This window comes from Tachypleus tridentatus, chromosome 1, assembly GCF_004210375.1.
Source record: "Tachypleus tridentatus isolate NWPU-2018 chromosome 1, ASM421037v1, whole genome shotgun sequence".
NCBI lineage: Eukaryota > Metazoa > Arthropoda > Merostomata > Xiphosura > Limulidae > Tachypleus > Tachypleus tridentatus.
In genome coordinates, this window is record NC_134825.1 from 153309712 (window position 1) to 153334205 (window position 24494).

The following is a 24494-nucleotide window of genomic DNA, read 5'->3' on the forward strand; positions in this document are numbered from 1 at the left end:
CTTAAATCTATACCGTAATAGAAGTTACACAGGATATGAAACCATTCTCCCAGATCCATCTACACAGATAAACTATGCGATAATATTAACAATATAATTTATTACATTATACAGATTATTTGAGAATTACGACACTTTGGTCATGCAAGCTTACGAGTATCCCGAAGTGCGTGCAAAAAACAAGATCAAGCGTGAAATTAACATTAAGACTATCTTGGTATTGCATATCTTTTTCCACTACGATTATTACATTGTACGCGAAGAATATTATACAACACTCGCTCTCTCTGTCTAGTATTATTATCAGTATAACTACCAAAATATTAAAATTATTAATTATTAAACTAGCACAACTTGGTAGACCCATAGCTAATTGTACACAAAATACGCAAATCTGATCTAACTAACCTTCTCTAAGATGTCCAAAAAAACGCTGAAGTATTCGATAAAGTAGTGTACGTTACTTCGTTAAACTTTTACAACTGTAATTTCTTTGTTACTTTCGACGTCACAATTAACGAAATCTTCGCGTACGTCGTTAGTGCCCGTTAGATTACTCAGACCGTTAAATTCTTACAACTAGATCCACCAATGTGAACGATAAAACATCACGTGGGAATAAACCTCGTTAGAATCACGATGAAATATATATAGCATTAAAGTTAGTACTTAATCTATAACATTACACACACACAAATATATATATATGTGTGTGTGCATCTGTGTTTGATGACGTTAAAAGTGTTTACAGGATCCGCCTACAACAATCAAATTCTGTAGCCAGTACAGAACATAAACTATACTAAAAAAAATTGTTTTCAATATCACTTTACACGGTTATATATTTGGTTGTCATTGACATTTCTCTGACATCTAATGATAAACAAGAACGAAAGAAAACCAAAGGTAAAAATACCTTGAAAAAAACAAATAAACATTATTTATAAGAGATACATAATGTTAATTATTAAACAAATTGAATGTTAAGGTCATAATAGTATCTCCACATATTACGTAATGCCGTGATGACGAGAAACCCACTTAAAGTAAAAATTTATCTCACGACGGTTAGTATGGGTATTAAAACTTTTATTGAAATAAAGTAGAGGACAACGTTTCGACCTTCTTACGTCATCTTCAGTTGTCCTCTACTTTATTTCAATAAAAGTTTTAATACCCATACTAGCCGAGTTGAGATACGTAAGTGATACTGCTTTCCTTTCAAATTGATCCAACGGTATGTTCGATGGCTTATAACGCTAAAATTCGAATTTAGATACCCACAATGTGCAGAGCACAGATAGTTTATTGTATAGCTTTGCATTTAACAACAAATAAATAATCAAACCTTTTATAGTAATTATAGAATTAAACCTACTACTTCCAAGAAGCCCACCAGTGGTACAACAGTATGTCTGACGAATCACACTTTTAAAATCTGGGTTTCGATACCCGTGGTGGGTAGAGTACAAAAAGCCCATTGCATAGCTTTGTGCTTAATTCAAACTAAACCAAACTTCCAAGAAATTACGGCACTGCAAAGAAAAAAGATAGTACATATTTTAAGTTATACTGTGTTTTGTATACTGTGCCTTGCAAAAGTATTCGTCCCGGCATGGCCAGGTGGTTAATGCGCTCGAATCGTAATCTGAGGGTCGCGGGTTCAAATCCCTGTCACACCAAACATGCTCGTTGTTTCAGCCATGGGGTTGTCATAAGGTGACGGTCAATCCTACTATTTGAATCCTAGGCAAACCAAACCTTTCAGCCGTGAGAGTGTAATAATGTTACTATCAATACCACTATTCGTTGGTAAAAGAATATCCCAAGAGTTGGCGGTGGATGGTGATGACTAGTTATCTTACCACTAGTTTTAACTGCTCTCCGCGAAATTCAAACCAAACTAAAACAAACAAACAAACAAACAAAAATATTCACTCCTCTGCAGTGTCCACATTTTGTTGCCATCTGTGCTTGCAATGATGAAACTTTCGAATGGGGCTTTATACTTAGATTTAAACAATCTACTCTAAAGTGAGAAAGCTACATAAACGTCGATATTATATAAGTTAGTTTTTCAAGTTATTCAATCCCTTTGCTACGGTCACCCTAAGTCAATTCATGTTTAAAAAATGCCCACCAGTGGCTCAGCGGTATGTCTGCGGACTTACAACTCCAAAAACCGGTTTTTGATACCCGTGGTGGGCGGAGCACAGATAGCCAATTGTGTAGCCTTGTGCTTAATTCAACAATAACTACGTTTAAAATATTAGTTTGAAAACTCACAAAATTAGTGTAATTGTCTCTGCCTCTGTGTGTTCAAAATGGTTTAAATTACTTCAGAGTAAATGCATTTGTTCAAGCCACAACTTACATACTGATATGGCAAACCAAGCATGAAGACCAAGGAGCTTTTCAAACAAGTCATTTTTGATTGGTTTGTTTCTTTTGAATTTTGCACAAAGCTACACGAGGGCTATCTGTGCTAGCCGTCCCTAATTTAGCAGTGTAAGACTAGAGGGAAGGCAGCTAGTCATCACCACCCACCGCCAACTCTTGGGCTACTCTTGTACCAACGAATAGTGGGATTGACCGTAACATTATAACGCCCCCACGGCTGAAAGGGCTAGCATGTTTGGCGCGACCGGGATGCGAACCCGCGACCCTCAGATTACGAGTCGCACGCCTTAACACGCTTGGCCATGCCAGGCCCTATAACGAAGCAGACTGTAGTATCTTAATCTTGTGTACTGAGTTTGTTTGTTTTTGAATTTCGCACAAAGCTACTGGAGGGCTATCTGTGCTAGCCGTCCCTAATGTAGCAGTGTAAGAGAGGGAAGGCAGCTAGTCATCATTACCCACCGCCAACTCTTGGGCTACTCTTTTACCAATGAATAGTGGGATTGACCGTCACATTATAACGTCCCCACGACTGAAAAGGGGTTCCTTCAGTTCTTCTGGTGTAGGCAGCCTTCACCGCGTCAACGGAATCATGAAAAAAGAAAAGTACGTTGATACATTAGGCGCTTATATCAAGAATGAAACTCGGAAGTTGCGGCCTGGACGTCTGTGGATTTTTTATTCATGTTCTATCTTATTTTATACCAGTATTGAAGGAACTTATTTTATTGTAAAAACTTTTATGTTTGACACATTTATTTTAGTGACCTAAACTCATTAGTTTGACCATTTCCCTGATTAAAATGTGGTATTTTTACAGATATGCTAAACATTTACTTATTTTTGCTAAATTATTTTGACTTCTAACCTCAAATTATACAATTACAATCATATCCAATACATTTTCTTTTTAACAATTTGGATTTGTTGTACATTGTTTGGTGAAATGAAAAAACAGCACTTTCAAACGTTTAGTCATTTAAGCATTTGTTTTCTGCAGATGTACTCAATGCAGACTCAAACACTTTCATAATACCACTTAAAATATCAGCCAATCAGAAATTATTGATAGCTACATATTTCAGAAATTGGGGCAGCAAAATTGTTTTATTTAAAAGATTTTAAAGTGAAAGTTATCTAGCCAAAAATGTGTATGTAAATAATGGAAACACTTATGAAAGAGTTGTGTACTAGGTCATTACTCTTATAATAAAGGAAACTGAGAGGACAAAAGGGATGAAATGTACAACTTAAATGATACACATGAAGTAAAGTAAACAATAAGAAAAACAAATGTACAATATACAATGTCATATTTTTTAAATAAAACAGTTTATTAAGATAAATCAGTTATGATAAACTTTTGGAGAAATTTATATTTGTACATCAATTATGTTTAAAAAATAATAAAACATTATGAGTATTTCACAATATTTAGAACTGAAATAGTTATTTTACCAAAACAAATATTACAAGTATTATTATCTTCTTCACATGTTTTGTTAAGGCAGTTGTTCATCATTATGGATTGTCACCTTTGCCTCTGAAAACAACTAGTTTAGATGTGAGTTAGCCAGCAATGAATCTATCATTTGGTATAGTGACAAAGAAAAGCCCTGAAGAAAACATTCAGACAGTTAACCATTCTGAGCTTTATTTGATTGATAAAACATATGATGCAACAAAAAACCTGCTGACAAAGAGATCACTACTAAATAAGCAGCTTTTAATTTGCTTATTAATTATTCATGGTTGTATAAGCTGTGACAAATTCATCATATTCAAATATTTTTATTTTGATAAAAAAGCAAAACTTAATAAGCTTTATTGAAATATATGCAAATAAGTATGATATTGGAACATAAATGAACTACATGTACAATCTAGTTTTAAACATTTGTACTTGGTATTAAGATAGTTGTAGAGGTGTGATTAGCCTATTTTTAAAATCTATGTATAATGATATTTACTGCTGAACAGTCTGTGAACTTCTTTTTTATTGGATATGTCTTCAAACATTAACAAATAAATTATTGTCTGTGTACTCTGACTTATAAGGTTAATTGAAATATTAATGTTACTTATACTACATCTGAGATACAGTTGATGCAGAAATATAGGTACAAATTTAAATAACAAATGCAGTCCTGCATGTGGAACAAAAGAATTTTATGCAAAAAGTATTAAAGTATGGTGATACTCTAATGATTAACCTAGCATGCAGTTACCTGATTTTCACAATAGATGAGATTAGTGAACCTATATGCATTATATGTATTAGAATGTATTTAGTAACTTATAGGTGGAATAATATAAGGAAAGTCAGATACAGGCAGATTGAAAAAGTGGTTGGTACTAAATAGTTCATTTATATGAATAGATATAAAAAACTGTATTTACAAGGTTAATTGAAACATTAATGTGAATTACACTAGTTTTGAGGTATAGTTTATGAATAAAAATAAGTGAATTTGGACACATGAATCTAGATAAGCTCAAAATTTCAGATATATTATATTTGTATTACAGTTTTTATGTATGTTTGATTGAAAAATGATATTTGTGGTTGAGGTAGAGGGTTCTATTATTATATTCATGTGATAATTTCATTGTAACTGTTTGTACATAATTTGAGTCTTTCTTTGTTCTTAAGGTTTGTTTGGATGATTCTAGATGAAATCTAGGATATGTTAAAGGAGTTATCTATAACAATCTAGAACATTTCTGATTGGTTTGTTTTGAACTTCATGGAAAGCTACATGAGGGTTATCTGCATTAGTCGTCCCTAATTTAGCAATATAAGACCAGAGGAATGGTAGTTAGTCATCGCCATCCACCGTCAACTCTTAGGCTACTCTTTTACTAATGAAAAGTGGGACTGACGTTTCTGAAGATGGCATTGAAGTTTCAACTCAACAATGAAACGCTTAAATACTAGCAAAACCTTCTTTTCTTTGTTTTATTTTTTTCTACTTGGTTTAGAATGGTGATTTGTTCATGAATATACATTTAACTCATGCAAGTTTAACTGAATGATCCAAGATGAAATATTTTACAAACATTTTTCAAGAAAAATATTGTCAAAATTTCTGAGTTAATTAATAAATATTTTCAGCTGTAGATTTTTCAGAATCTTCAGAAAATACTTATACTTTTTTTTTTTTTTTGCCTGGTAGCTTGTAGTTTTAAAAAATCAGTTTTATAAAATTCTTCTGTTATACCAATAGTGTACTTGACCAAAGCACTTATGATGAGAAAGAACAAATTGCCAATAAACAATTAAATAAAACTGTTTAATTTTAGCTTGTGCAGCTTGAGAAGCGAAATGATATAATGTCTGAATGCTGGCATCAAGACATGGAAATATTACATACTAATTTGATTTTTTTTTTTTGCTAAATGATAAAGGATAGATTGATTTCTAGGTCAATGAAGGTGTTGTTTTAACCACTTTTGATTTATCATTTTCATTTAAAGACCTGATATACATGAAATTGGCATATTACAACTTTTCAAGTTTTAAATTCTGGGAACATAAATGGTTTTAAAATTATATTTAAATAATAAATTCAATCTTGCAAATAAAACTAGAGGATTTTATGCAAATGATTTTAAAGTATGATCGTATTTTGATAATTAACCTCGCATACAGTTAGTTGATTTTCACAATACTTGAAATTAGTGAACTTATTTATATGCATATGAACATGTTTATTAACTAGTAAGTGAAATGATAAATAGAATGCATGCTTTGATTTTGGATGATAGAAGGAAAGACAGATACACTCTGATTATATGTTTCGAGTTCAGCACAAAGCTACACAATGGGCTATCTGTGTTCTGCCCACCATGGGTATCAAAACCCAGTTTCTAGCAGTGTAAGTCTGAAGACATACAGTCGTGCCAATGGGGGGCACAGTCTGATAGAAAAAGTGTTGGATACTGTTGTATAAATAGTACATTTATATGAATAGATAGAAAAGTAACTGTATTGAAATAGAAATGACATGAACTGTATTCAAATAAATGTGAATCATATATATATACACATAATCAGCAAATCAGACACTTGAGAGGCAATGGACATGATCCTTTATGGTCTTATATATCTTCATACCATATTATGTGCTCGTTCAGTTACAGGTGCAAAAATTGTTAGTTCCAAAAAGGAATTGGTAAAAAACTTAAAGACAACAAGAATGTATTCTTCAGTACCCACCATCATTAGTCTTTACCAAAGGCCTGAATTTGTGATTAACAAAGTTTTTACATTGCTTTATTGACTTGCACTTGCAAGTATCCACTATTCAGATACATAATTGAAAAACACTTTGATTCAGATAAACTATCCAAAGTAGAATCAATCTATTCACCTTTTTCTACTCCAGCAGAACTTTGTAGATTCAGCATTCTTCTTCACAAACGCAATTGGTGATGTCCAAGGACTAGTACTCTGTTCTGTTTCTTTTTGTTCCATTACAATTTCTATCTCTTTGAAATTGTCAGTTCATTTTGTAAGTGAGAGTTGTTTGGCTAGATGGTGTATTTAGACAGCATCTCCAGTATCACTTTTAACAGATATTTTATTTGTTCAGACTAAGTAATGAAGTTTACTGGAGAAGAAATCATAATATTCCATGAACAAATGATTTAATATATAGAATTCTTCAGATGTAAGGTCTCTACTAATTCAGTTATCCAGTTCTTGTAATTAAGGTGCTACATTGTCTTCATGTAAGGATTTGATACCAAACTTCTTTTATCTTCCTTATATGGTAAGAGCAAATATTTCTGATATTCTTTGATGTTAAGTTACCATATAATCAGCTTCACATCTTTGAAATGCTCCATCTAAACTTGACTTTTTTTTTATGGTTTCTTGTGTTTGTAGCCTTCATGGTGACACTGTTTTGTTTGCAGTTCTAGGCAATATATCCTTTTGAGTTACACTTAAATATCCTCAGTTGTTATGGTATATTGGTCACGTGTCTTAAACTGAAATTGTAGAGTAGATGCAGAAAAAGGTGTGAATGGTTTGATATTTGTTTTTCCCAATAAATTTTCCAACTGTTTTATCCTGTCATTGATCTTGCTGTATATTATCAACGTCTTTCTATACTTCATAAATTTTGTTGTAATTTCTTATATATGTCCCCAATGGCTTCATGTATATTTCCTTCAACATAATTTTTTAATCCTTCTTTAAATATTACGCCTGTTTCTTTGAACTCTTATTTTAAATTAATCTTTATTATATCTTGATCACGTTTTAAATTTCTATACATGTTTTGTAATTGGCCTTCTTTTATTTTGCTGCCTCTTCTATTTCTTATTTTAATTTCTCTTACATTCTTGTAGTTTTATCTTTTATTCGTAATTTCTTTCACTACTTTACCATTTTAAGGAAATTTTCGATTTTGCTATGTGACCATATGGTCATCATGAATGTTAAAGTTTAAACAAAAACAGTTTTACTTTCAGCAAAACAACCCCACTTCCGACAAAATTTTGAAACTCGTTCTGATCTTTGGGCAGGTTATTTTGGATTACTTGATTAAAATAATGTGAAGTCAAGTCCAGGTAATTATAATAAGTTAATTTATTTTTCAATAAATTAATAATGTCTGTTACACGTTTTATTTAGTTGTAGGCTTAAATTAAATATAACCGTTCAAATAAAGTTTAACGTTAGAACTTCTGAAAACTGCACAACTCATACCTTATAATTTAATATAAAATTTGCTGCCAGAATTTCAATTACACTAATCCTTAACGTCAAACCGGCACTAGATTAACCCAATTATTAACTCAGTAATTCTCAGCTTTATACTGTACTAATTCTTTAGTTTTTACACAAAATTTATAGACATTATAACGTCTAATCATCGTTACGCAATGACGAAATCCCTTTGACAAACAAACATATTAATTAACACTGAAATATAGTTTATCATAAAATGAACCTGTATTAATTAACACTGAAATATAGTTTGTCATAAAATGAACCTGAATTATGGTTTGCGCTTAAGTTTTATTTTTCTCTCTTTTTTTATAAGCGATTTTTTTCATATTTCAGTCCTTGTTGTCTGAAGAAAGTGCTATATATATATATTAATGAGATATATTTATTAATGTTTTAATGAAATATAAAAGTGAGGTATGCTGAAAAAGGCCTCGAAAATGTAACATTGTCTATTATTCTAGATCACTAACAGTTGCACAAGCAAATATTTCGAGTTAAACAATGGAAAAAAATTGACCAGTTTCTTAAGCTGTATATATATTTTTTAAACTTGTGCTTATTCCTTCAATGTAAGGGCCTGGCATGGCCAAGCGCGTAAGGCGTGCGACTCGTAGTCCGAGGGGCGCGGGTTCGCGCCCGCGTCGCGCTAAACATGCTCGCCCTCCCAGCCGTGGGGGCGTATAATGTGACGGTCAATCCCACTATTCGTTGGTAAAAGAGTAGCCCAAGAGTTGGCGGTGGGTGGTGATGACTAGCTGCCTTCCCTCTAGTCTTACACTGCTAAATTAGGGACGGCTAGCACAAATAGCCCTCGAGGAGCTTTGTGCGAAATTCCAAAACAAAACAAACTGAAGAAAGTGCTATATATATATATATATTAATGAGATATTTTATTGATTTTTTAATGAAATATAAAAGTGAGGTATGCTGAAAAAGGCCTCGAAAATGTAACATTGTCTATTATTCTAGATCACTAACAGTTGCACAAGCAAATATTTCGAGTTAAACAATGGAAAAAAATTGACCAGTTTCTTAAGCTGTATATATTTTTTAAACTTGTGCTTATTCCTTCAATGTGCTCTTTTATTTTCATTAGAGAAACAGTTTGTTTGTTTTTGAATTTCGTGCAAAGCTACACGAGGGCTATCTGCGTTAGCCGTCCCTAATTTTGCAGTGTAAAGCTGGAGCAGTGGTTCCCAACCTTTTTTATGCCCCGAACCCCTAAAACATTTTAATATATTCTAGCACCCTTCTCAGTAATTATTTATTTAAGAATAAAGGTGAAAGGGTCAGAACTAATTTTTATAATTAGTTTTAGTGATATATAAACAAAAACGAAACATTTGGAAAAAAAAATATTACAACAAACTAAAAGTTACATAAACCCTTCATGGCCTACAAAAAATAAATTTTCATCTATGCATGAAATGAAATTTCTTTGAATTTGAAATATTCATAAGCCAATTTAGATTTAACGACTCTTTTGTTCCTGTTTATTTCTTACGAGTTTTTCAAAGCGAGGCACTTTGTTGCTGACAGCAATCCAAAAGTCTGCCTGTGCACCCAAACGATTTCTAGATTTTGTCTTGATTGACAAAAGGGCACTAAATCCGAACTCGCATAAGTATGTCATCGCGAATTAGATGAGCACATTTAGTGCTTTTTCACAAAGTATTGGAAACATGTCCATTGCCGAACATATTGTTTCAAAGTTTTGCTTTCAAACTGCATTTCAAAAACTCGATTTGTGCACAGTTCAATGAGATCTTCCTTCAGTTCTTCATCATCCGACATATTATCCAAATTGAAGGAGTATGGATTCATAATCCATTCTTCAGAAGTTTCCAGTTCTCCTCCAAAATATCCATCAAATGACTTTGATAGTATTTCCAAATGATCCACAATTTCTTCACACACACATGGAATTAGGGACTCATCCTCACCTACCATTTTTTCGAGTGATGGAAAATTTGAAATATTCCCTCTTTTAACTCGTCGACACCAAAGATGTAACTTTTCTTTGAAAACATTTAACTTTTTGTAGCATTTCAATATGTTTATGTTTTTCCCTTGAAGAGTTACACTCAGGTCATTCATACAAGTGAAAATATCACTCAAATAAGCTAGCATTTGATTGAATTCTTGTGATTCTATTTCTCCGGGCAGTTCATAGTCACGCTCCTTCAGAAAAGTTTTGATTTCTTCTCGCAGTTCAAAGAAGTGCGTTAAAGCTCTCCCACGTGACAGCAATCGGACTTCTGTGTGGAAAATCAAAACTGAATGCTCACTTCCAAAATCTTTACAAAGCGATTTGAAGAGGCGGTGGTTCAGAGCTCGACTCCTAATTTAATTGATGGTCTTTACAGAAGTGTCAAGGACCTTTTTCAACTTTAGAGGTAATGTTTATGATGCCAAAGCATGTTGATGAAGAAAACGGTGAGTACCTTGCAAGTGTGGAATCTCTTGTTTCATCAGTGCAAAATATCCTGATTTATTTCCTAGCATAGTAGGGGCACCATCGGTACACACAGAACCAATAATTTGAATATCTAAATCATATTTCGTAAAGAAGTACTTCACACACTGGAAGACATCTTTCCCTTTTGTGATTGTTTTCAGATCGTCACAGAACAGGAAATCTTCCATAATGGCACCATCATGGATATACCTCACTAGTGCGATGAGGTGACTGCAATTTGCAACATCAGTTGTATCGTCCAATTGAAGAGAGATTTTCAAGGGACTAGCCCTGATATCTGCGATAACTTGATCCATTATGTCCGAACTCAAATCACCAATTCAGTTTTGAATAACATTATTTGATAACGGCACTAATTTAAGCTTGTTTGGGGCTTCTTTTCCCAAAACAATTGTTGCCATTTCTAATGCATACGGTTTTATCACCTCTTCTGCAATTGTATGGGGCTTCTTTGACTTGGCTACTTTATACGCCACGTGGTATGAAGCCATCAGCAGTGGCTTGTCAGCAGATATAAAACCTAATTTTGGAAGGGTTGCTCGAGAATCAAAGCGGGCCCTTCTACCTTTCGACGATTCAACATCATGGCCTGTAACAGCTGCTCCACCATGCCGGTTGTTGAAGTGTTCCTGCAGCTTAGATGGCTTCAAACTTGCGTTTGAAAGGACAGCATTACAAAGCATGCACTGGGGTTTTTGCAGATCCTCAGTTGTTCCGATGCAAGTGAAACCAAACTTCACATAATCATCATTCCATTTCCTTTTCTTTCACATAATGTAGTTATTTTGCACGAAAACAGAATCAACAATGCACTGACTACCATAACATCACAAATGGGTTTATATATTTGCGAAACTTTCTAGAACATTCCCGAATATACATCACATGACGTCATCGATTAATTCTGGATACTTCTGAAAGTTTCTCGAGTCATGATCACGTGAATACATAACATAAATAAATAATAGACACTTTAAGACGGCGTTCACGAACGTAACCTGATCAGTTGTGCCTAGTATTTAAGTCACGTTTACGTTTCGTGTGTTGTTTGTTTACAGTTGTACATTAAGATTTCGGTCTTCGCCGGTGACGGTAGAAGCGAAACTTTATCGTAACAAGGTAAAAAGCTACGTCTGTAACAAGAAAAATAAGAAATAAAAATCGAATGTAATTTTTGAATATATAGGACAGTACCCTTAATACAAACAACAACAAAAAAAAAAAAAAACTGAAATGTTATCTCGCACCCCGAAGGGTTGCGAGCACCCCTGGTTGGGTGTGTTTTCTTATAGCAAAGCCACATCGGGCTATCTGCTGAGCCCACCGAGGGGAATCGAACCCCTGATTTTAGCGTTGTAAATCCGGAGACATACCGCTGTACTATAGGGAAGACTAGAGGGAAGGTAGCTAAATATCACCACCCACTGCCAACTCTTGGACTACTCTTTTACCAATGAATAGTGGGTTTCTCCGTAACATTATAACGCTCCTACCGTTAAAAGGGCAAGCATGTTTGATGTAACGAGGATTCGAACTCGCGACCCTCGGATTACGAGTCGAGTGCCTTAGCCACCTGGCTGTGCCAAGCCTTGGAGAAAGAGAGCTCCAGTTTTACGTGCGTGGTATTCTATGGGCAGTTTTGGAGTGATTGTTGTTGAGATTATTGTTATACTTATTTTGTCATTATATCTTTTTTTGTAACTTGGTTTGAAACTCACACTTAATTCAGAGAAACAACAACAACAAAAGTAACAACAAAAATGAATGTTTCATGTTTATAATTTCTTCAGAAACAAACTTCTCGTTGTACAATATTTTCGACCTTTAATTTATTATATTGAAACCTAGCGGCAAGTGTAAACATAGACTAATATAGTAACAAATATGGCATATCGAAGTAAGTAACTGTTTATAATATAATTTTGTACTTAACTGACCAATGAAAATTGTCATTAATTTAAAAACACTGTTTAACAACATCCACAGTAGAGCAAATTGCTACTTATATATTTGAATGAAATGAGAACTTCCGTATTGGATTGAAAATCTTTTCAAACTATTTGGCTGCCTTAAAGATATATGTCAAATAAAGGAATGAACCATGTTATTAGTATTGCTAAATGTTAGTGCTACGTCCGATAAAAGCAGTATTGTAAACGCTATAAATTAATCTGATTGCAAGTTATTGTAACTTACCCCTAGGGAAAGTCCATGTTAGGCTTAACTGTTATAACTAACTTGTAGGTCAAGGTTTAGACTCGTTATTTTTACTAAGAAAATTATGCATAGGCCTAACATATTAAATCAAATTAAGGTCATCCTTTTCTTTTTAGTTAATTTAGGGTAACCTTAGATATAATTATTAAAATACGTTTAGGCCTATGTGTTGAAGTATAAATTTTATTTGTTAGTTATTACTAGGTCTAATTTTCAGTAGATGTGGAACATACAAGATATAAACATACGTCTAGAATTGTAAAACTGTGTGTAAATAATTTTCTTTTGCCTCATATTGGTTTCGGTAAAACGGTGGATAATATTCCAACAAAAGATGTAGATTTTTTATCTTTCAATTTGCGGTTTTAACTTTGTACAGATAATTTCTTGTACATGAGCAGGCTTGTGTGCAGAATGATTGATAGGGGGATTTGACTTGTGGGATCAAAAGCCATAATATATTATGTGAAATACAGTTAAAATGCAAAGTATGTTAATGTCCTTCCAGAAAATTAGTAGAAAATAGGTGTTGTGAGATTGAATCTATAATCAATTTTGTATTAAATGTAGCTTAAACAACTGCATGGCTGTTCACATAAAATCCACAAACATCCAGTGTAAACTCAACAAATCATAGTTCTGTTATAACACTGCATGGAGAGCTAGTCTTAAATTGGCATATGTATATATGTTTTATTATAGTAAAGTACTGTACTATCCACATGCATAGTAATTAATTATTAAATTATATTAATTTTTAAACAACTCTGTACAATAAGAGTTTATTGGCTATTTCAGTCATTGGCTGTTACATATTACATGCATGCACTACTGAAATAAAATGTCAGCATATTCCATTCATCTGAGTTGATTTTTCATAAATACTTTACATACAGTTACAGTATTGATAGCCGTGTCATAAAGATTGTATATTTATAGATATATTCGAGACTTCTGTCGCGTTATAAACACCCATCAAAATATTCAGTCATTGGCTGTTACATATTACATGCATGCACTACTGAAATAAAATGTCAGCATATTCCATTCATCTGAGTTGATTTTTCATAAATACTTTACATACACTTGCAGTATTGATAGCCGTGTCATAAAGATTGTATATTTATAGATATATTCGAGACTTCTGTCGCGTTATAAACACCCATCAAAATATTATTATTTAGATCTAGACTGCGTGATTCTAAGTTTAGCAATGAAGAGTGTATAGTGACGATTTTTAAAGTGAAATTATTGCAGAGTGTATTGCAATAACAGAGTAGAGAAGAGTAATTCGTCCTACCATTTGTGTTCTAATGCAATTGAACCACCCTGTGTTGATTTTGACGGAAACAAAAGAATTATTTAAAACTCCGGATGCAACTGTGATAATTGACAGTGTAAAGAACATTTACAGGCATTTTAATTTATTTTAATTTTTTATAAAAGCAGATTCTGTGTTGTTTCTTTATAATTCAAATTTATTGCTAAGTAGTCATAGACACGTACTGTAAAGAATCAGACCTATAGTAAAATATGACACTCTGCTCTGAGAGAACCAAGCCAGGCAACTACCCTCCAGTGGTATAGTTGTACGCCTGTCGACTTACAACGCTAGAAATTGGTATTCAGTAGCCATAATGGGCAGAGCATAGATTGCCAGTTGTGTAGCATTGTACTTAAACTAAAAACAAACAGACAACTAGGGCATCGCACATGCTTTCTATTAGGAAATATTCTTACAACATAGTGCATATTGTATATAAAATTTCAGTGATATTTTCTGTTTGGAAATCAGCTGGTACCCCAGGGATGCAAGTTCTTCATATAACATCCCTTGTTTTGTTGTGCGAATGACCATTATTCGCATGAGTAGTACCTACCCTTTGATAAGATTGGCATTGTTATTTTTATTGTTTTTCAGTCTGGAACAAGATAGTAGACGATAATAGATATTTGAGATTCAGATATAATACCCTCTGGTAAAGTGCTAAGATTAACTTGCCTTTAAAAATCTCTCGTTGTTGTTTTGGGTGTTTGAATAATTTTTTTTTTTTCTGTTGTTTCCAGCTTAAGATAAAATAACTTCATTTACGACTTCCTATGATAAAAATTATTTTAATGAATTCAACAGCACTGCAAATTTTTACAGGTCGTAATGCGCAGAGTGTAGTACCAGCTGAGAGATATCATGCCCAAGAAAAAGAAATGAAATAATATATCTGTACTTAGATCTACTGAATTGTAGTCTAGGGTAAAACTAAATAAATATGTGTGAAAGCACGATTTTTGTAATCAATGTGGAAGCATGCTAAAAAAAATTCTAGTGAAAATACTTCCAAAAATATTTGGTATTATCAGATATCTTGTTATGTCGTTTATTTGTTGGTTCGTCGTGATTTAGGCCTAGCATTTCCAGGTTGTTAGGGTTCTTAACTCGTAATCCGATGGTCGCGGGTTCGAATTCCCGTAACACCAAATATGCTCGCCCTTTCAGCCGTGGGGGCGTTATCATGTTATGGCCAATCCCACTACTCGTTGGTAAAAAAAGTAGCCGATGAGCTTGTGATGAGTGGTGATGACTAGCCTCCTTACCTCTGGTATTTTATTGATAAATTAGGAACGGCTAGCGCAGATAGCCCTCATGTAGCTTTGCGCGAAATTATAAAACAAACAAACAATCTGCGTGATTTATATGTATTAACAAAACCTATTGATGTATAGATTAAACAGTAAAGACTTTTTTTGCTGAAACTAGATAGGCTTCCAAGTGGCACAGCGGTATATCTGCAGGCTCGCACCAGTAGAAACCAGGTTTTGATACCCATGGTGGACAGAGCACCGAAGGCCAATTGTTTAGCTTTGTACTTAATACTAAAAACAAAATATAAGATGTATTGTGATTTCATGTTTTTAATAGAAAAGTATAATGTCTCACATGAAAACCACTTTCTTAAATATGTTACTCTTCAAAAATAATTCAATAAGCAGTTATTGTATTATTGTAACAAGTGTCATTAAAAAATAGCATCTTTCTTTCAAACACGAAATTACAAATATCAAAATGTATATTTTGTTGCACAACAGATATTTAAAAGACTTAATAATTTTATTAAAGTTATGAAGTATGTTTGGAGAGTATATTCAAAACAACTGAAATGTATTAATTTGGCAGTAAGGCCTAGCATGGCCAAGTAGGTAGGGGCGCTCGACTCGTAATCTTAGGGGCGCGGGTTCGAATCCCTATCACACCGAACATGCGCGATCGTACAGCAGTGAACTGTAATGTAACGGTTAATACCACTATTCGTTGATAAAAGGGTAGTACAACAGTTAGTGATGGGTGGTGATGGCTAGCTAGTTTTCCTCTTGTCTTACACTTCTAACTAAATTAAGGATAGCTTGTACAAATAGCCTTCGTGTAGCAAGCTGGCAGCAAACAGCATTAAGTGAGAACCTACAAGTAAGCATCGATTAAAGGAAACTGAACAACCACTTAGTGTTAGTGGTACAATTTTAGAATTATTTTTGTTTAAAACTAAGAAGGACTCTGCAGTTGAGATAAAAGCTAAATGTTATTTAAAGACGAGACTGTATATTTCATCGGTTGTTTTATTAATCTTTTGAGGTTTTAAGACAAGTTTTTATCTCCCAACTTTGTAAATATCTTATTATCGTGCATCTTTTTCATGCTGTGAGTATAAAATTACGTTTCTTTTGTTAAAGTTCGTCCAAAAAACTAATTATAATATTATATTTATATAAAATAATAATATTCTAATTTACTTTTATTATATAGGCAAATCTTGTGAATATCAAAACAAAGCCAACACATGTTTCGTTAAGGTAAGGTTTCTAAGTGATGTTTTATTTATGATTTACGTTACAAAATTCAACCCATTAGGTGTATATGATATCATGTTTATTTATTCTTAATTTATATACGAAATATAATTTATATTGAAATACTTACAATTTAGAATTTAGTATTAGTTCATAATTATGTTTTTACATGAATCAGGTTTAAATGAAATAAATTTATAAAGTGTACACTGCAACTTTAACTTGATGTAATTAATTCTGTAACTAAGTGAAAATTTCATAGCTGTGTATTCAAGATATTCTGGGTGATTTGCTAATAGAGAGCAGCAAGACCTTATTAACGATTTGGAGGAGGAGTGTGAGGAGAGGCGTTATTTTTAGGATGGCTATCATAGCTGAAACTTAAAACAAATTAAATACGATTCAAAACTTTTATTAACTACAGTTTGGGCAATACAGAAACACCAACGATAGGCAGATGATTTTATAAAAACGCTAATTCTAATATTTATAATAAATATGAAGTAATGACGACATATTTTTTATAATAAGCAAAGTAATTAAAACATTTTTTTTTAAATATCCGCACAGATATTCATGAAAGAGCAAACTATAAGAACAATGTTAATGAAATTTAAAAAATAATAAGTTTGTAGGAAACAGTTGTAGATGTGTTTTTCAATGAGACAACCAGTTTGTGATTAATTTATTTTCATTTACTTTCTTAGTTTGGCCACTTTTTACACAAAAAAAACTAAGAATATTTCTTAAGCTTCAAAGGTAACTTTTAGTGTTTTGGCTTGAAATTTATTTTATTTTCCAGATTATAATTGATGGATCTTGAAAAACTGTAAATTTTTCAAACTTCTTTTCCTTTCATTTCTTTGTGGACATGAAAGGTTGTTCAAGTAAAACCCTAATTTTTAATTTCAAATGTAACACTGCTGAAACCTTATTTTTAATATAAGAGATGAAATTAGATGAAAATAAAGGAGTTAACTGCTTAGAGGGAAATTTAGAATTTTAGCAACTATTTATGTTTGTATTTTTGAGAAGCCTTCTTGGACAGAACAGCTTGCATTGGTGTTGTGAAAAGAAAAATAAAGGAAAAGACTCGGACGGTAATTGGTAAAGCCATAATGCTTTAACCAGAGTACTTGCGTTTTATGAAATTTACAGTATTTATATGAACCTTTAAAGAGATAAAAGGAGGCTGACAAGATTCACATAGATTACTGCCTTTCAGTGAAGATTTTCTTGAAGGCCTATGTCACCTTCAACACCTTTATTAGGACATATTTCTACTCCTCATCTATTAAGTTTCCTAAACCAACTGTTGATTTTTGTTGTCAGGGTGTTCATGTTATTCATTCAGGATGTACTGACAGAGTGTTCTCACTTCATTTCACTTTTCAGCCTTGTATTGAGTGTGTACCTTATGCCATCTAATTCTTCCAGTGTGATTGTAAGTCACTACAGTGGAAGCACAATGTTGAAAGCTGGACTGGTGTTTATTGGATGGTGTTGCCCTCTTCCTCCTTCAAGCATTTCAGTCTTAGGACTCATCATTTCCAAGAATTGGTGGTAATGTTTTTACCAGTTTAGTTGATCTGGAAGATGTTCCAAGAATAAGGTTATATTGGATCTTTATCTGGCATGAGAGAAGAGCTACTATTTATTTGAGACCTCATACACTTTTCTGGAACTGTTGTTATGAGGTTGAATCCTTTGAGATCTGGAAAAATCATACTTCATTTTGGCATGCAGCTACAAAGAGCCAAACTCAACTAGTTTCTTGGAAGGTTAGAAGTAATTTTAACCAATATCTAAACATTATTGATTTAAGCAAAATTCCAAGTCAACTGAACCTTTGCCAGTAATATGTGGTCAAATACTAGATAACATTAGGTCACAAACCAGGCTTTTCTAAGATTTAGTGTACAAATTGCACCTTACAATATTAATGGCAAATGAGCTTACTCCTATATTACAAAAAATGTGCTTGTTTCAAGTATATTAGTGTTCAATACAGCTTTATGAGACAGTGCACATACAGCTATTCAGACCCTAAATCATGCTAGCATCTATCCATGAGCCCACAGGTTAGCATGTACAACAATCTCATATACAAAACAAAAATTATTATAACATTTCAAATAAGCATAGTTAACACAGTATTAGTACATAACTACCTTGTTCAGAAATAATATAAAATATTTAGTTATACCACAAAGCCCAGAAATATTTCAATAGTACAACCAAGTATATCGCTAAATTAGAATAGACATACTATGCTTTCTTTCATTCTTAATGAACAATAAATCATTGTATAACTTTTTAAAAGACTAAGTTACAAAGTTGATGAATATTCCAATTTTCTTGAGCACAAAATATGTTTTCACAAACTCAAATTAAAACAGAGGGCCCATCGTATTTGTCATTAGGTGTGGCATACATTATACAGCAGTTTTGTCTATCCATGAAAATCACATTCTTTTCAAATGCTTTAGTTCAACATTAAAGAAAAAAACATTCTTAATAAAAAACAGAATGTACTATGTATCTCTTGAATATGATCCAATCTACACTAATTATTGCAGTCTTTACCAAGCATACACTATTCTATGCCACTTATTTTATTTGTTTGGAAAATACACACATTCTGATTCATGTATAAAACAAGCACGTATTAACATATATATCCATCACAACATAACATGCCAACCAGTACACACTGGATGGCCCTTTTATTAGGACTTTTGTACCCTTTCAGACTTTGGCCTGATCTAATTTGATAATGCAGATTAGTTTCATTATATGTCAGGTGATCCATTTGGTGCCAGAAATAACTGGAACAAGCACATTTTGAGCCACTCTACTAGATATGGTAAAGAGGTAAAGCTGTTGCAAGGTTTAAATGAAGCACAATACTAGGTGCACATCTAATAGATAGTCTAGTGGATAGACAGGTTATTTGGTAGACTAGTCCAAGACACCAAACTTTCAGGTTTATCAGCAGTTGAAAACGATTAATAAAATATCTTATGTAAGAGAGAATTGTGGTTGTAAACATGTAGTAACAGAAAGAGGAGAAAGGTGATTAGAATCATAAAGTCCCTCAGTTATCAAACAACAGATCAATTTACAGACATTCAGAGCAGACAAGTCCATGCTCATTTTCAACCATATCTCACAAATAATATTGTAACAAATGGATTATCACAAAAGGAGAACCTTGCACTCACCACCACCAACAAAAAAGCCTCAAATAGAGTGCATGTATTTATGCTAAATGGTAGTGCTTAGTCTTGATATTCAACATGTCTAATAGATTTTCTGTGACCCTGTTTGGCTTCAAAGATAATAAAAAATTCATTGACACCATTATCTCTTAAAAGACAATGATAGACTTCCTTTTTTTTGCTGAATTTTTGTTTTTTTATTTATTTTTTCACACAAGGAGACATTAAAACAAAGACTGTGATGTAAATGTCTAAAAGAATTGTAGTTAAAGTGTTTGATGCATATGGTTTTTATTCTTGCTCTATTTCTCAATGTGCAATTTATTACAAAATTGGAGTCTTGATTCCTAAAGTCTCAGTCTTGACCTTGAATCTTTATGGGTTGGTCTCTGTTTTGTGTTGGAGATTCAACCAAAACATGCTTTAAGGAGTAGAGCATATGTTTACATTTCTGCATCTACAAGAGATGGATATTTGACTAACATGGAGAAAGTGGCCACAAACTAGCAAGAGCATGACTTTACATTTGGTTTCAGGCTGGAGCCAGCCCTTCAACTTTCAATATTGCAGTTATCTCAGGATTAGGGGACATCATCTGACAAGTGGCCAAGAAACTGCACATATGTATGCATGAATTCACACTTTTCTGATTTTTATTTTTGTTCTGCATTATTGATGCACTTGAATAAATGTTTTTCAAACCCTCAACTGATATGGAAATACTGTGATGAAAAACAAACAAAAATATTATTTACATGAAAGATATCTCTCTCTCTCTCACTGCATTCTTTAAAGTGTAATCTTCAGTAGCTTATTGAAATTGATAGGTACTTAAAGAAGATCAAATAACATGATGCAGAATTCATACAGCCCTTCAAACAAAATCAACTTTAGGTATACTTCTGTTATCCACTTCAGGTTGCCATATTCATGGTGTTGATTCAGTGGATATCCATCAAAGTATCCAGACCATTATCTAAATGTGGCAAAGGAAATTAAATTTATATTTGTTATTTCATTCATCTACATAGAATCCTAGCACTCTTTCCTTTCTTCTTAGAATTACCACTGTAGGTTACTGAATATTTTTAAAAGTTTTGTTATATCCATTTCTTCAACATCCTGTAACTTCAGCTCTGGCAATACTCTGGTGCTTCAAAAAAGTCTGTGTAGCATTTGTACTATGATATGCTGTTATTGCCCTGTCAAAATAGTTATGTAATCCAACAAACATGTTACCAAACTCCATGAGCAGATCATAGAGATTACATTTGTAATTTAGTTCAATATAGCATAATCCTTAAGTAGCAATCTCAAATGCTCAAATTGTCATTTGTTTTTCACTAGATGTAGTACAGCTGCAGCATTCCAGCTACACAACTGGCTTGCATATTATCTGTCTCTGTTACAATGTTGATAGACATTCCAGCTGGAAGTTGCTGTAGAGGTTGTCAGCATAACAGCTCTGAAATACCCCTTCCATAACAACTTTTAACAATTGTTGTTGTACTATGATGATTTACATGAGAACAATTGACAATAATAGTTGTTCTGGTTTGATCAGACTGCAGTTCAGACATCTCAGTGTTTAGAAAGATAGTGAAGACCTACAAATTTGAATAAACATATTTAGATTTGGAATTTCAAGTGATCAATTCAGCCTTACACCCACCACTATACTGGTACAGGTATGTTGATGATACACCTGCTGGATTCACACCTATAGAGCACACACTTAGTTTTTCTCAACCACGTTAAGTCTATACACCCAAACACTAAGTTCACCTGTGAACAGGAAAACACTATCCAAATAGCATTGATCAATCTCAAGATCAAAAGTACCAACACACAATTCAAACCAGCAGTCCACAGAAAAATTACCCTTACCAGACTGCACATTCCCTGGGACTCAGCATATAAAACAAAACAAAAACTCAACATATTAAAAAACCAAATAAACACAGCCACAAAACTATGCTCACCTGATAAAATTAACAATGAAATAAACAAAATAAAACAACACTTCATCAACATCAACAAAATTTTCTCCAAAAACCATTGAAAAAATTATATGCACACACTTAGATCAACAACACAACCCACAACAAACAAATGATAATAAATCCCAAGATACAACAAACTACAAAACCTTACACTACTGCATACCATATGTTCCTGACAGCAGCGAAAAAACAACCAATATTTGGTAAAAACTTATAACAAAACACAACATTCCAGTAAACACCAAATTTGTTCAAAAACCAGGTGCAAAAACGAAAGCCCAAGCTATGTAAAAACTACACTGACAAACAAACACCAACATTATTTATAAAATATGATGCAACAACAGCAATGTCTTTTATATTGCAGAAACAAGGAGAAAAATGGAAAGCAGATTTAAAGAAAACAAACAAAAAACATCACATGTTTTTGAACACTGCAAATGAAATAAACACAACATAACCATAGAAAACACCCAGATACTATGTAGGAAAACAAATATAAACAAATGCAAAATCAAAGAAGCCCTACTTATACAAGAACTAAAACCAATATTAAACCAATACCTTTATACCTATACAAATTAATAACCTAACATCTAACTACAATGCCTCCTACACTCTAATCCCTAAGTTGTGTGACTGGCAACGATCAGTTGCAAACTCTTTCTTTGTTAACTTGAAGATAACCTAAGGAGGTCAAAACGTTATTCTCTGCTTTATTAGTAAAAGTGCTAACATCCTAACCAGCTGCTCTTGAGATACATTTTTACTTCAAGTGGGTTTCTTGTCATCATGAAAAACTCAGTATTAAGATGGAGAAAATACTTTATTATCTGTGACAGAAAACGCAACCATGTCTGGACAATAGATAATACTCTAGTTATATTGCTACATTGCACACAAAAAGAATGAGACAAAACTCAGTGTGAAGATGAAAACAAATTTTATTAACTATGACAGGAAATAAAATAATTTCTGGACAGTGGATATATTCTAACTGTAGTATTAACATACTGTTGTGCACTACATTAAAATAAGTAATTAAAACCATACTTAGATAAGGATGTTAAATGAAATAAAAATAACAATGTTTAAAAGCTTATGGATGGTCATTAGGATGGATTGTATATCAAATATATATTCACACAACTAACAGCCATTTAAATAAACACAGAAGAAAGAATAAGAATTTATCAGCAAGGCAGAAACAATTAGCCTGAAAACACTAAAACGTTTTTCACAATCATCTTTCTCAGTGTAGCCAACTAATGTAGAAAATTGGATCACAACTTTGGAGGAATATTTTTGCCTTGTGACTGTTATAAAGGTAATACATGATACAACTATTCTGTTAATCAGTTGGTAGTTTTTATTACTGAATCCTGCTATATAAAGTAACACATAGTGCTGAATGGCACATAATTTTAACCAAATTTTAGATATTCAGAATTAGAATTTAGAAAAATTAAATATTTTTGCAGATGTGAAATATGCACTTTGGGAGATAGAGATGTGTAATATTTGCATACCATAACTTTTTCAACAGTTAACTTTGCATATTAAACATGAGATATCTCATCTTCCTCCATTTCATTATCATTTTGTTTATTATTTCCAAAAATATTTATATTTTTTAGTCATACTAACTTTATTCTTGGAAAACATCTATTCCTCTATTTCTTACAGGAAATATCTTCAGAAGAGTTAATTTTGATTATAGAGAGTGGAGATACTGCTGATGTACTTCAGAAATTTGGATCATTATTGAAAAATGGTAATTTTTCTTTTTGATATACCACTGAAATTATGCATGTTGCTATAATAAAGCTGATCAGTATAAGAACTATTTACTTAAATTGATTTGATGATTTTACATATTCTTAACTGCTCACTTTAGTGCAAATAATAAGAATGTTTCAAGGATGAATTGTTTACAAAATATTGTCATTATAATATCTCACACTAAATTACCTATTATTTGCTGGTTAACAGAAATCTGACAAGATATTGTGGATTATAAACAACATTTTTAAACATATCTAAAATATACTGGGATTGGAAAGGCAGTGAACAAAAATAGGTATATGATAACTAATTATTGTTTTTATATATTAATTTAAAAATAAGTTCTAAAATGGATTAACTGATTTGTACATAAACATACTTATGATCATTTGTTTATTTTAATAGTTTGTTAAACTTCTTGTTTTATATTTTTTTGTTTTTCAGTAACCAATTCTGACTCAGTTGTTGTTTACTTAAAAAGAAAAATGATGACAGTGTAAGTCTGTTTATTGATGTCATAGAATATGTTATATCATAAAAGTTAATACAAAATAAAATAATTTCATGAAGAATGTGTTAAGTGAAATGTAATATTGCAAAGTACAGCTCTTTAGAAAAAATATATTTTTACTCTCTTAACCTGTTGTAGAATATATAAAAGGTTTATTTTGATGTATTTGTAGTTGAAAATTATGTCAATGTAATACTTTTTTATTTTTAATTTATAAGAGGAAAAACTTACTTGTTTTACTTTTGTATGACTATGAATGAAACTGAGACCAGAAACATTATTTTGCTCTGTTAAT

General features: G+C 32.5%; 1 protein-coding gene and 1 long non-coding RNA gene across 4 annotated transcripts in view; one reads left to right on the top strand and one right to left on the bottom strand.

Annotated features, from left to right (window-relative positions):
* Nucleotides 1–616, bottom strand: part of LOC143227585 (early estrogen-induced gene 1 protein-like) — a 46048-nt gene extending 45432 nt beyond the window's left edge. For 2 of the 3 annotated variants that reach the window (XM_076459015.1, XM_076459018.1), the window contains exon 1: nucleotides 409–614. The gene's annotated coding sequence lies outside the window, so the exon portion shown is untranslated. Of the gene's footprint in view, nucleotides 1–408 lie in introns of all 3 variants that reach the window. The other variant, XM_076459021.1, reaches the window with a different exon arrangement.
* A 15401-nt stretch (nucleotides 617–16017) lies between these two features.
* LOC143227697 (uncharacterized) lies at nucleotides 16018–24181 on the top strand. Its single transcript, XR_013015049.1, has 4 exons — nucleotides 16018–16299; nucleotides 16636–16682; nucleotides 23590–23677; nucleotides 24133–24181. It is a non-coding gene; the product is annotated as an uncharacterized LOC143227697 (long non-coding RNA).
* Nucleotides 24182–24494: the final 313 nt, after the last annotated feature.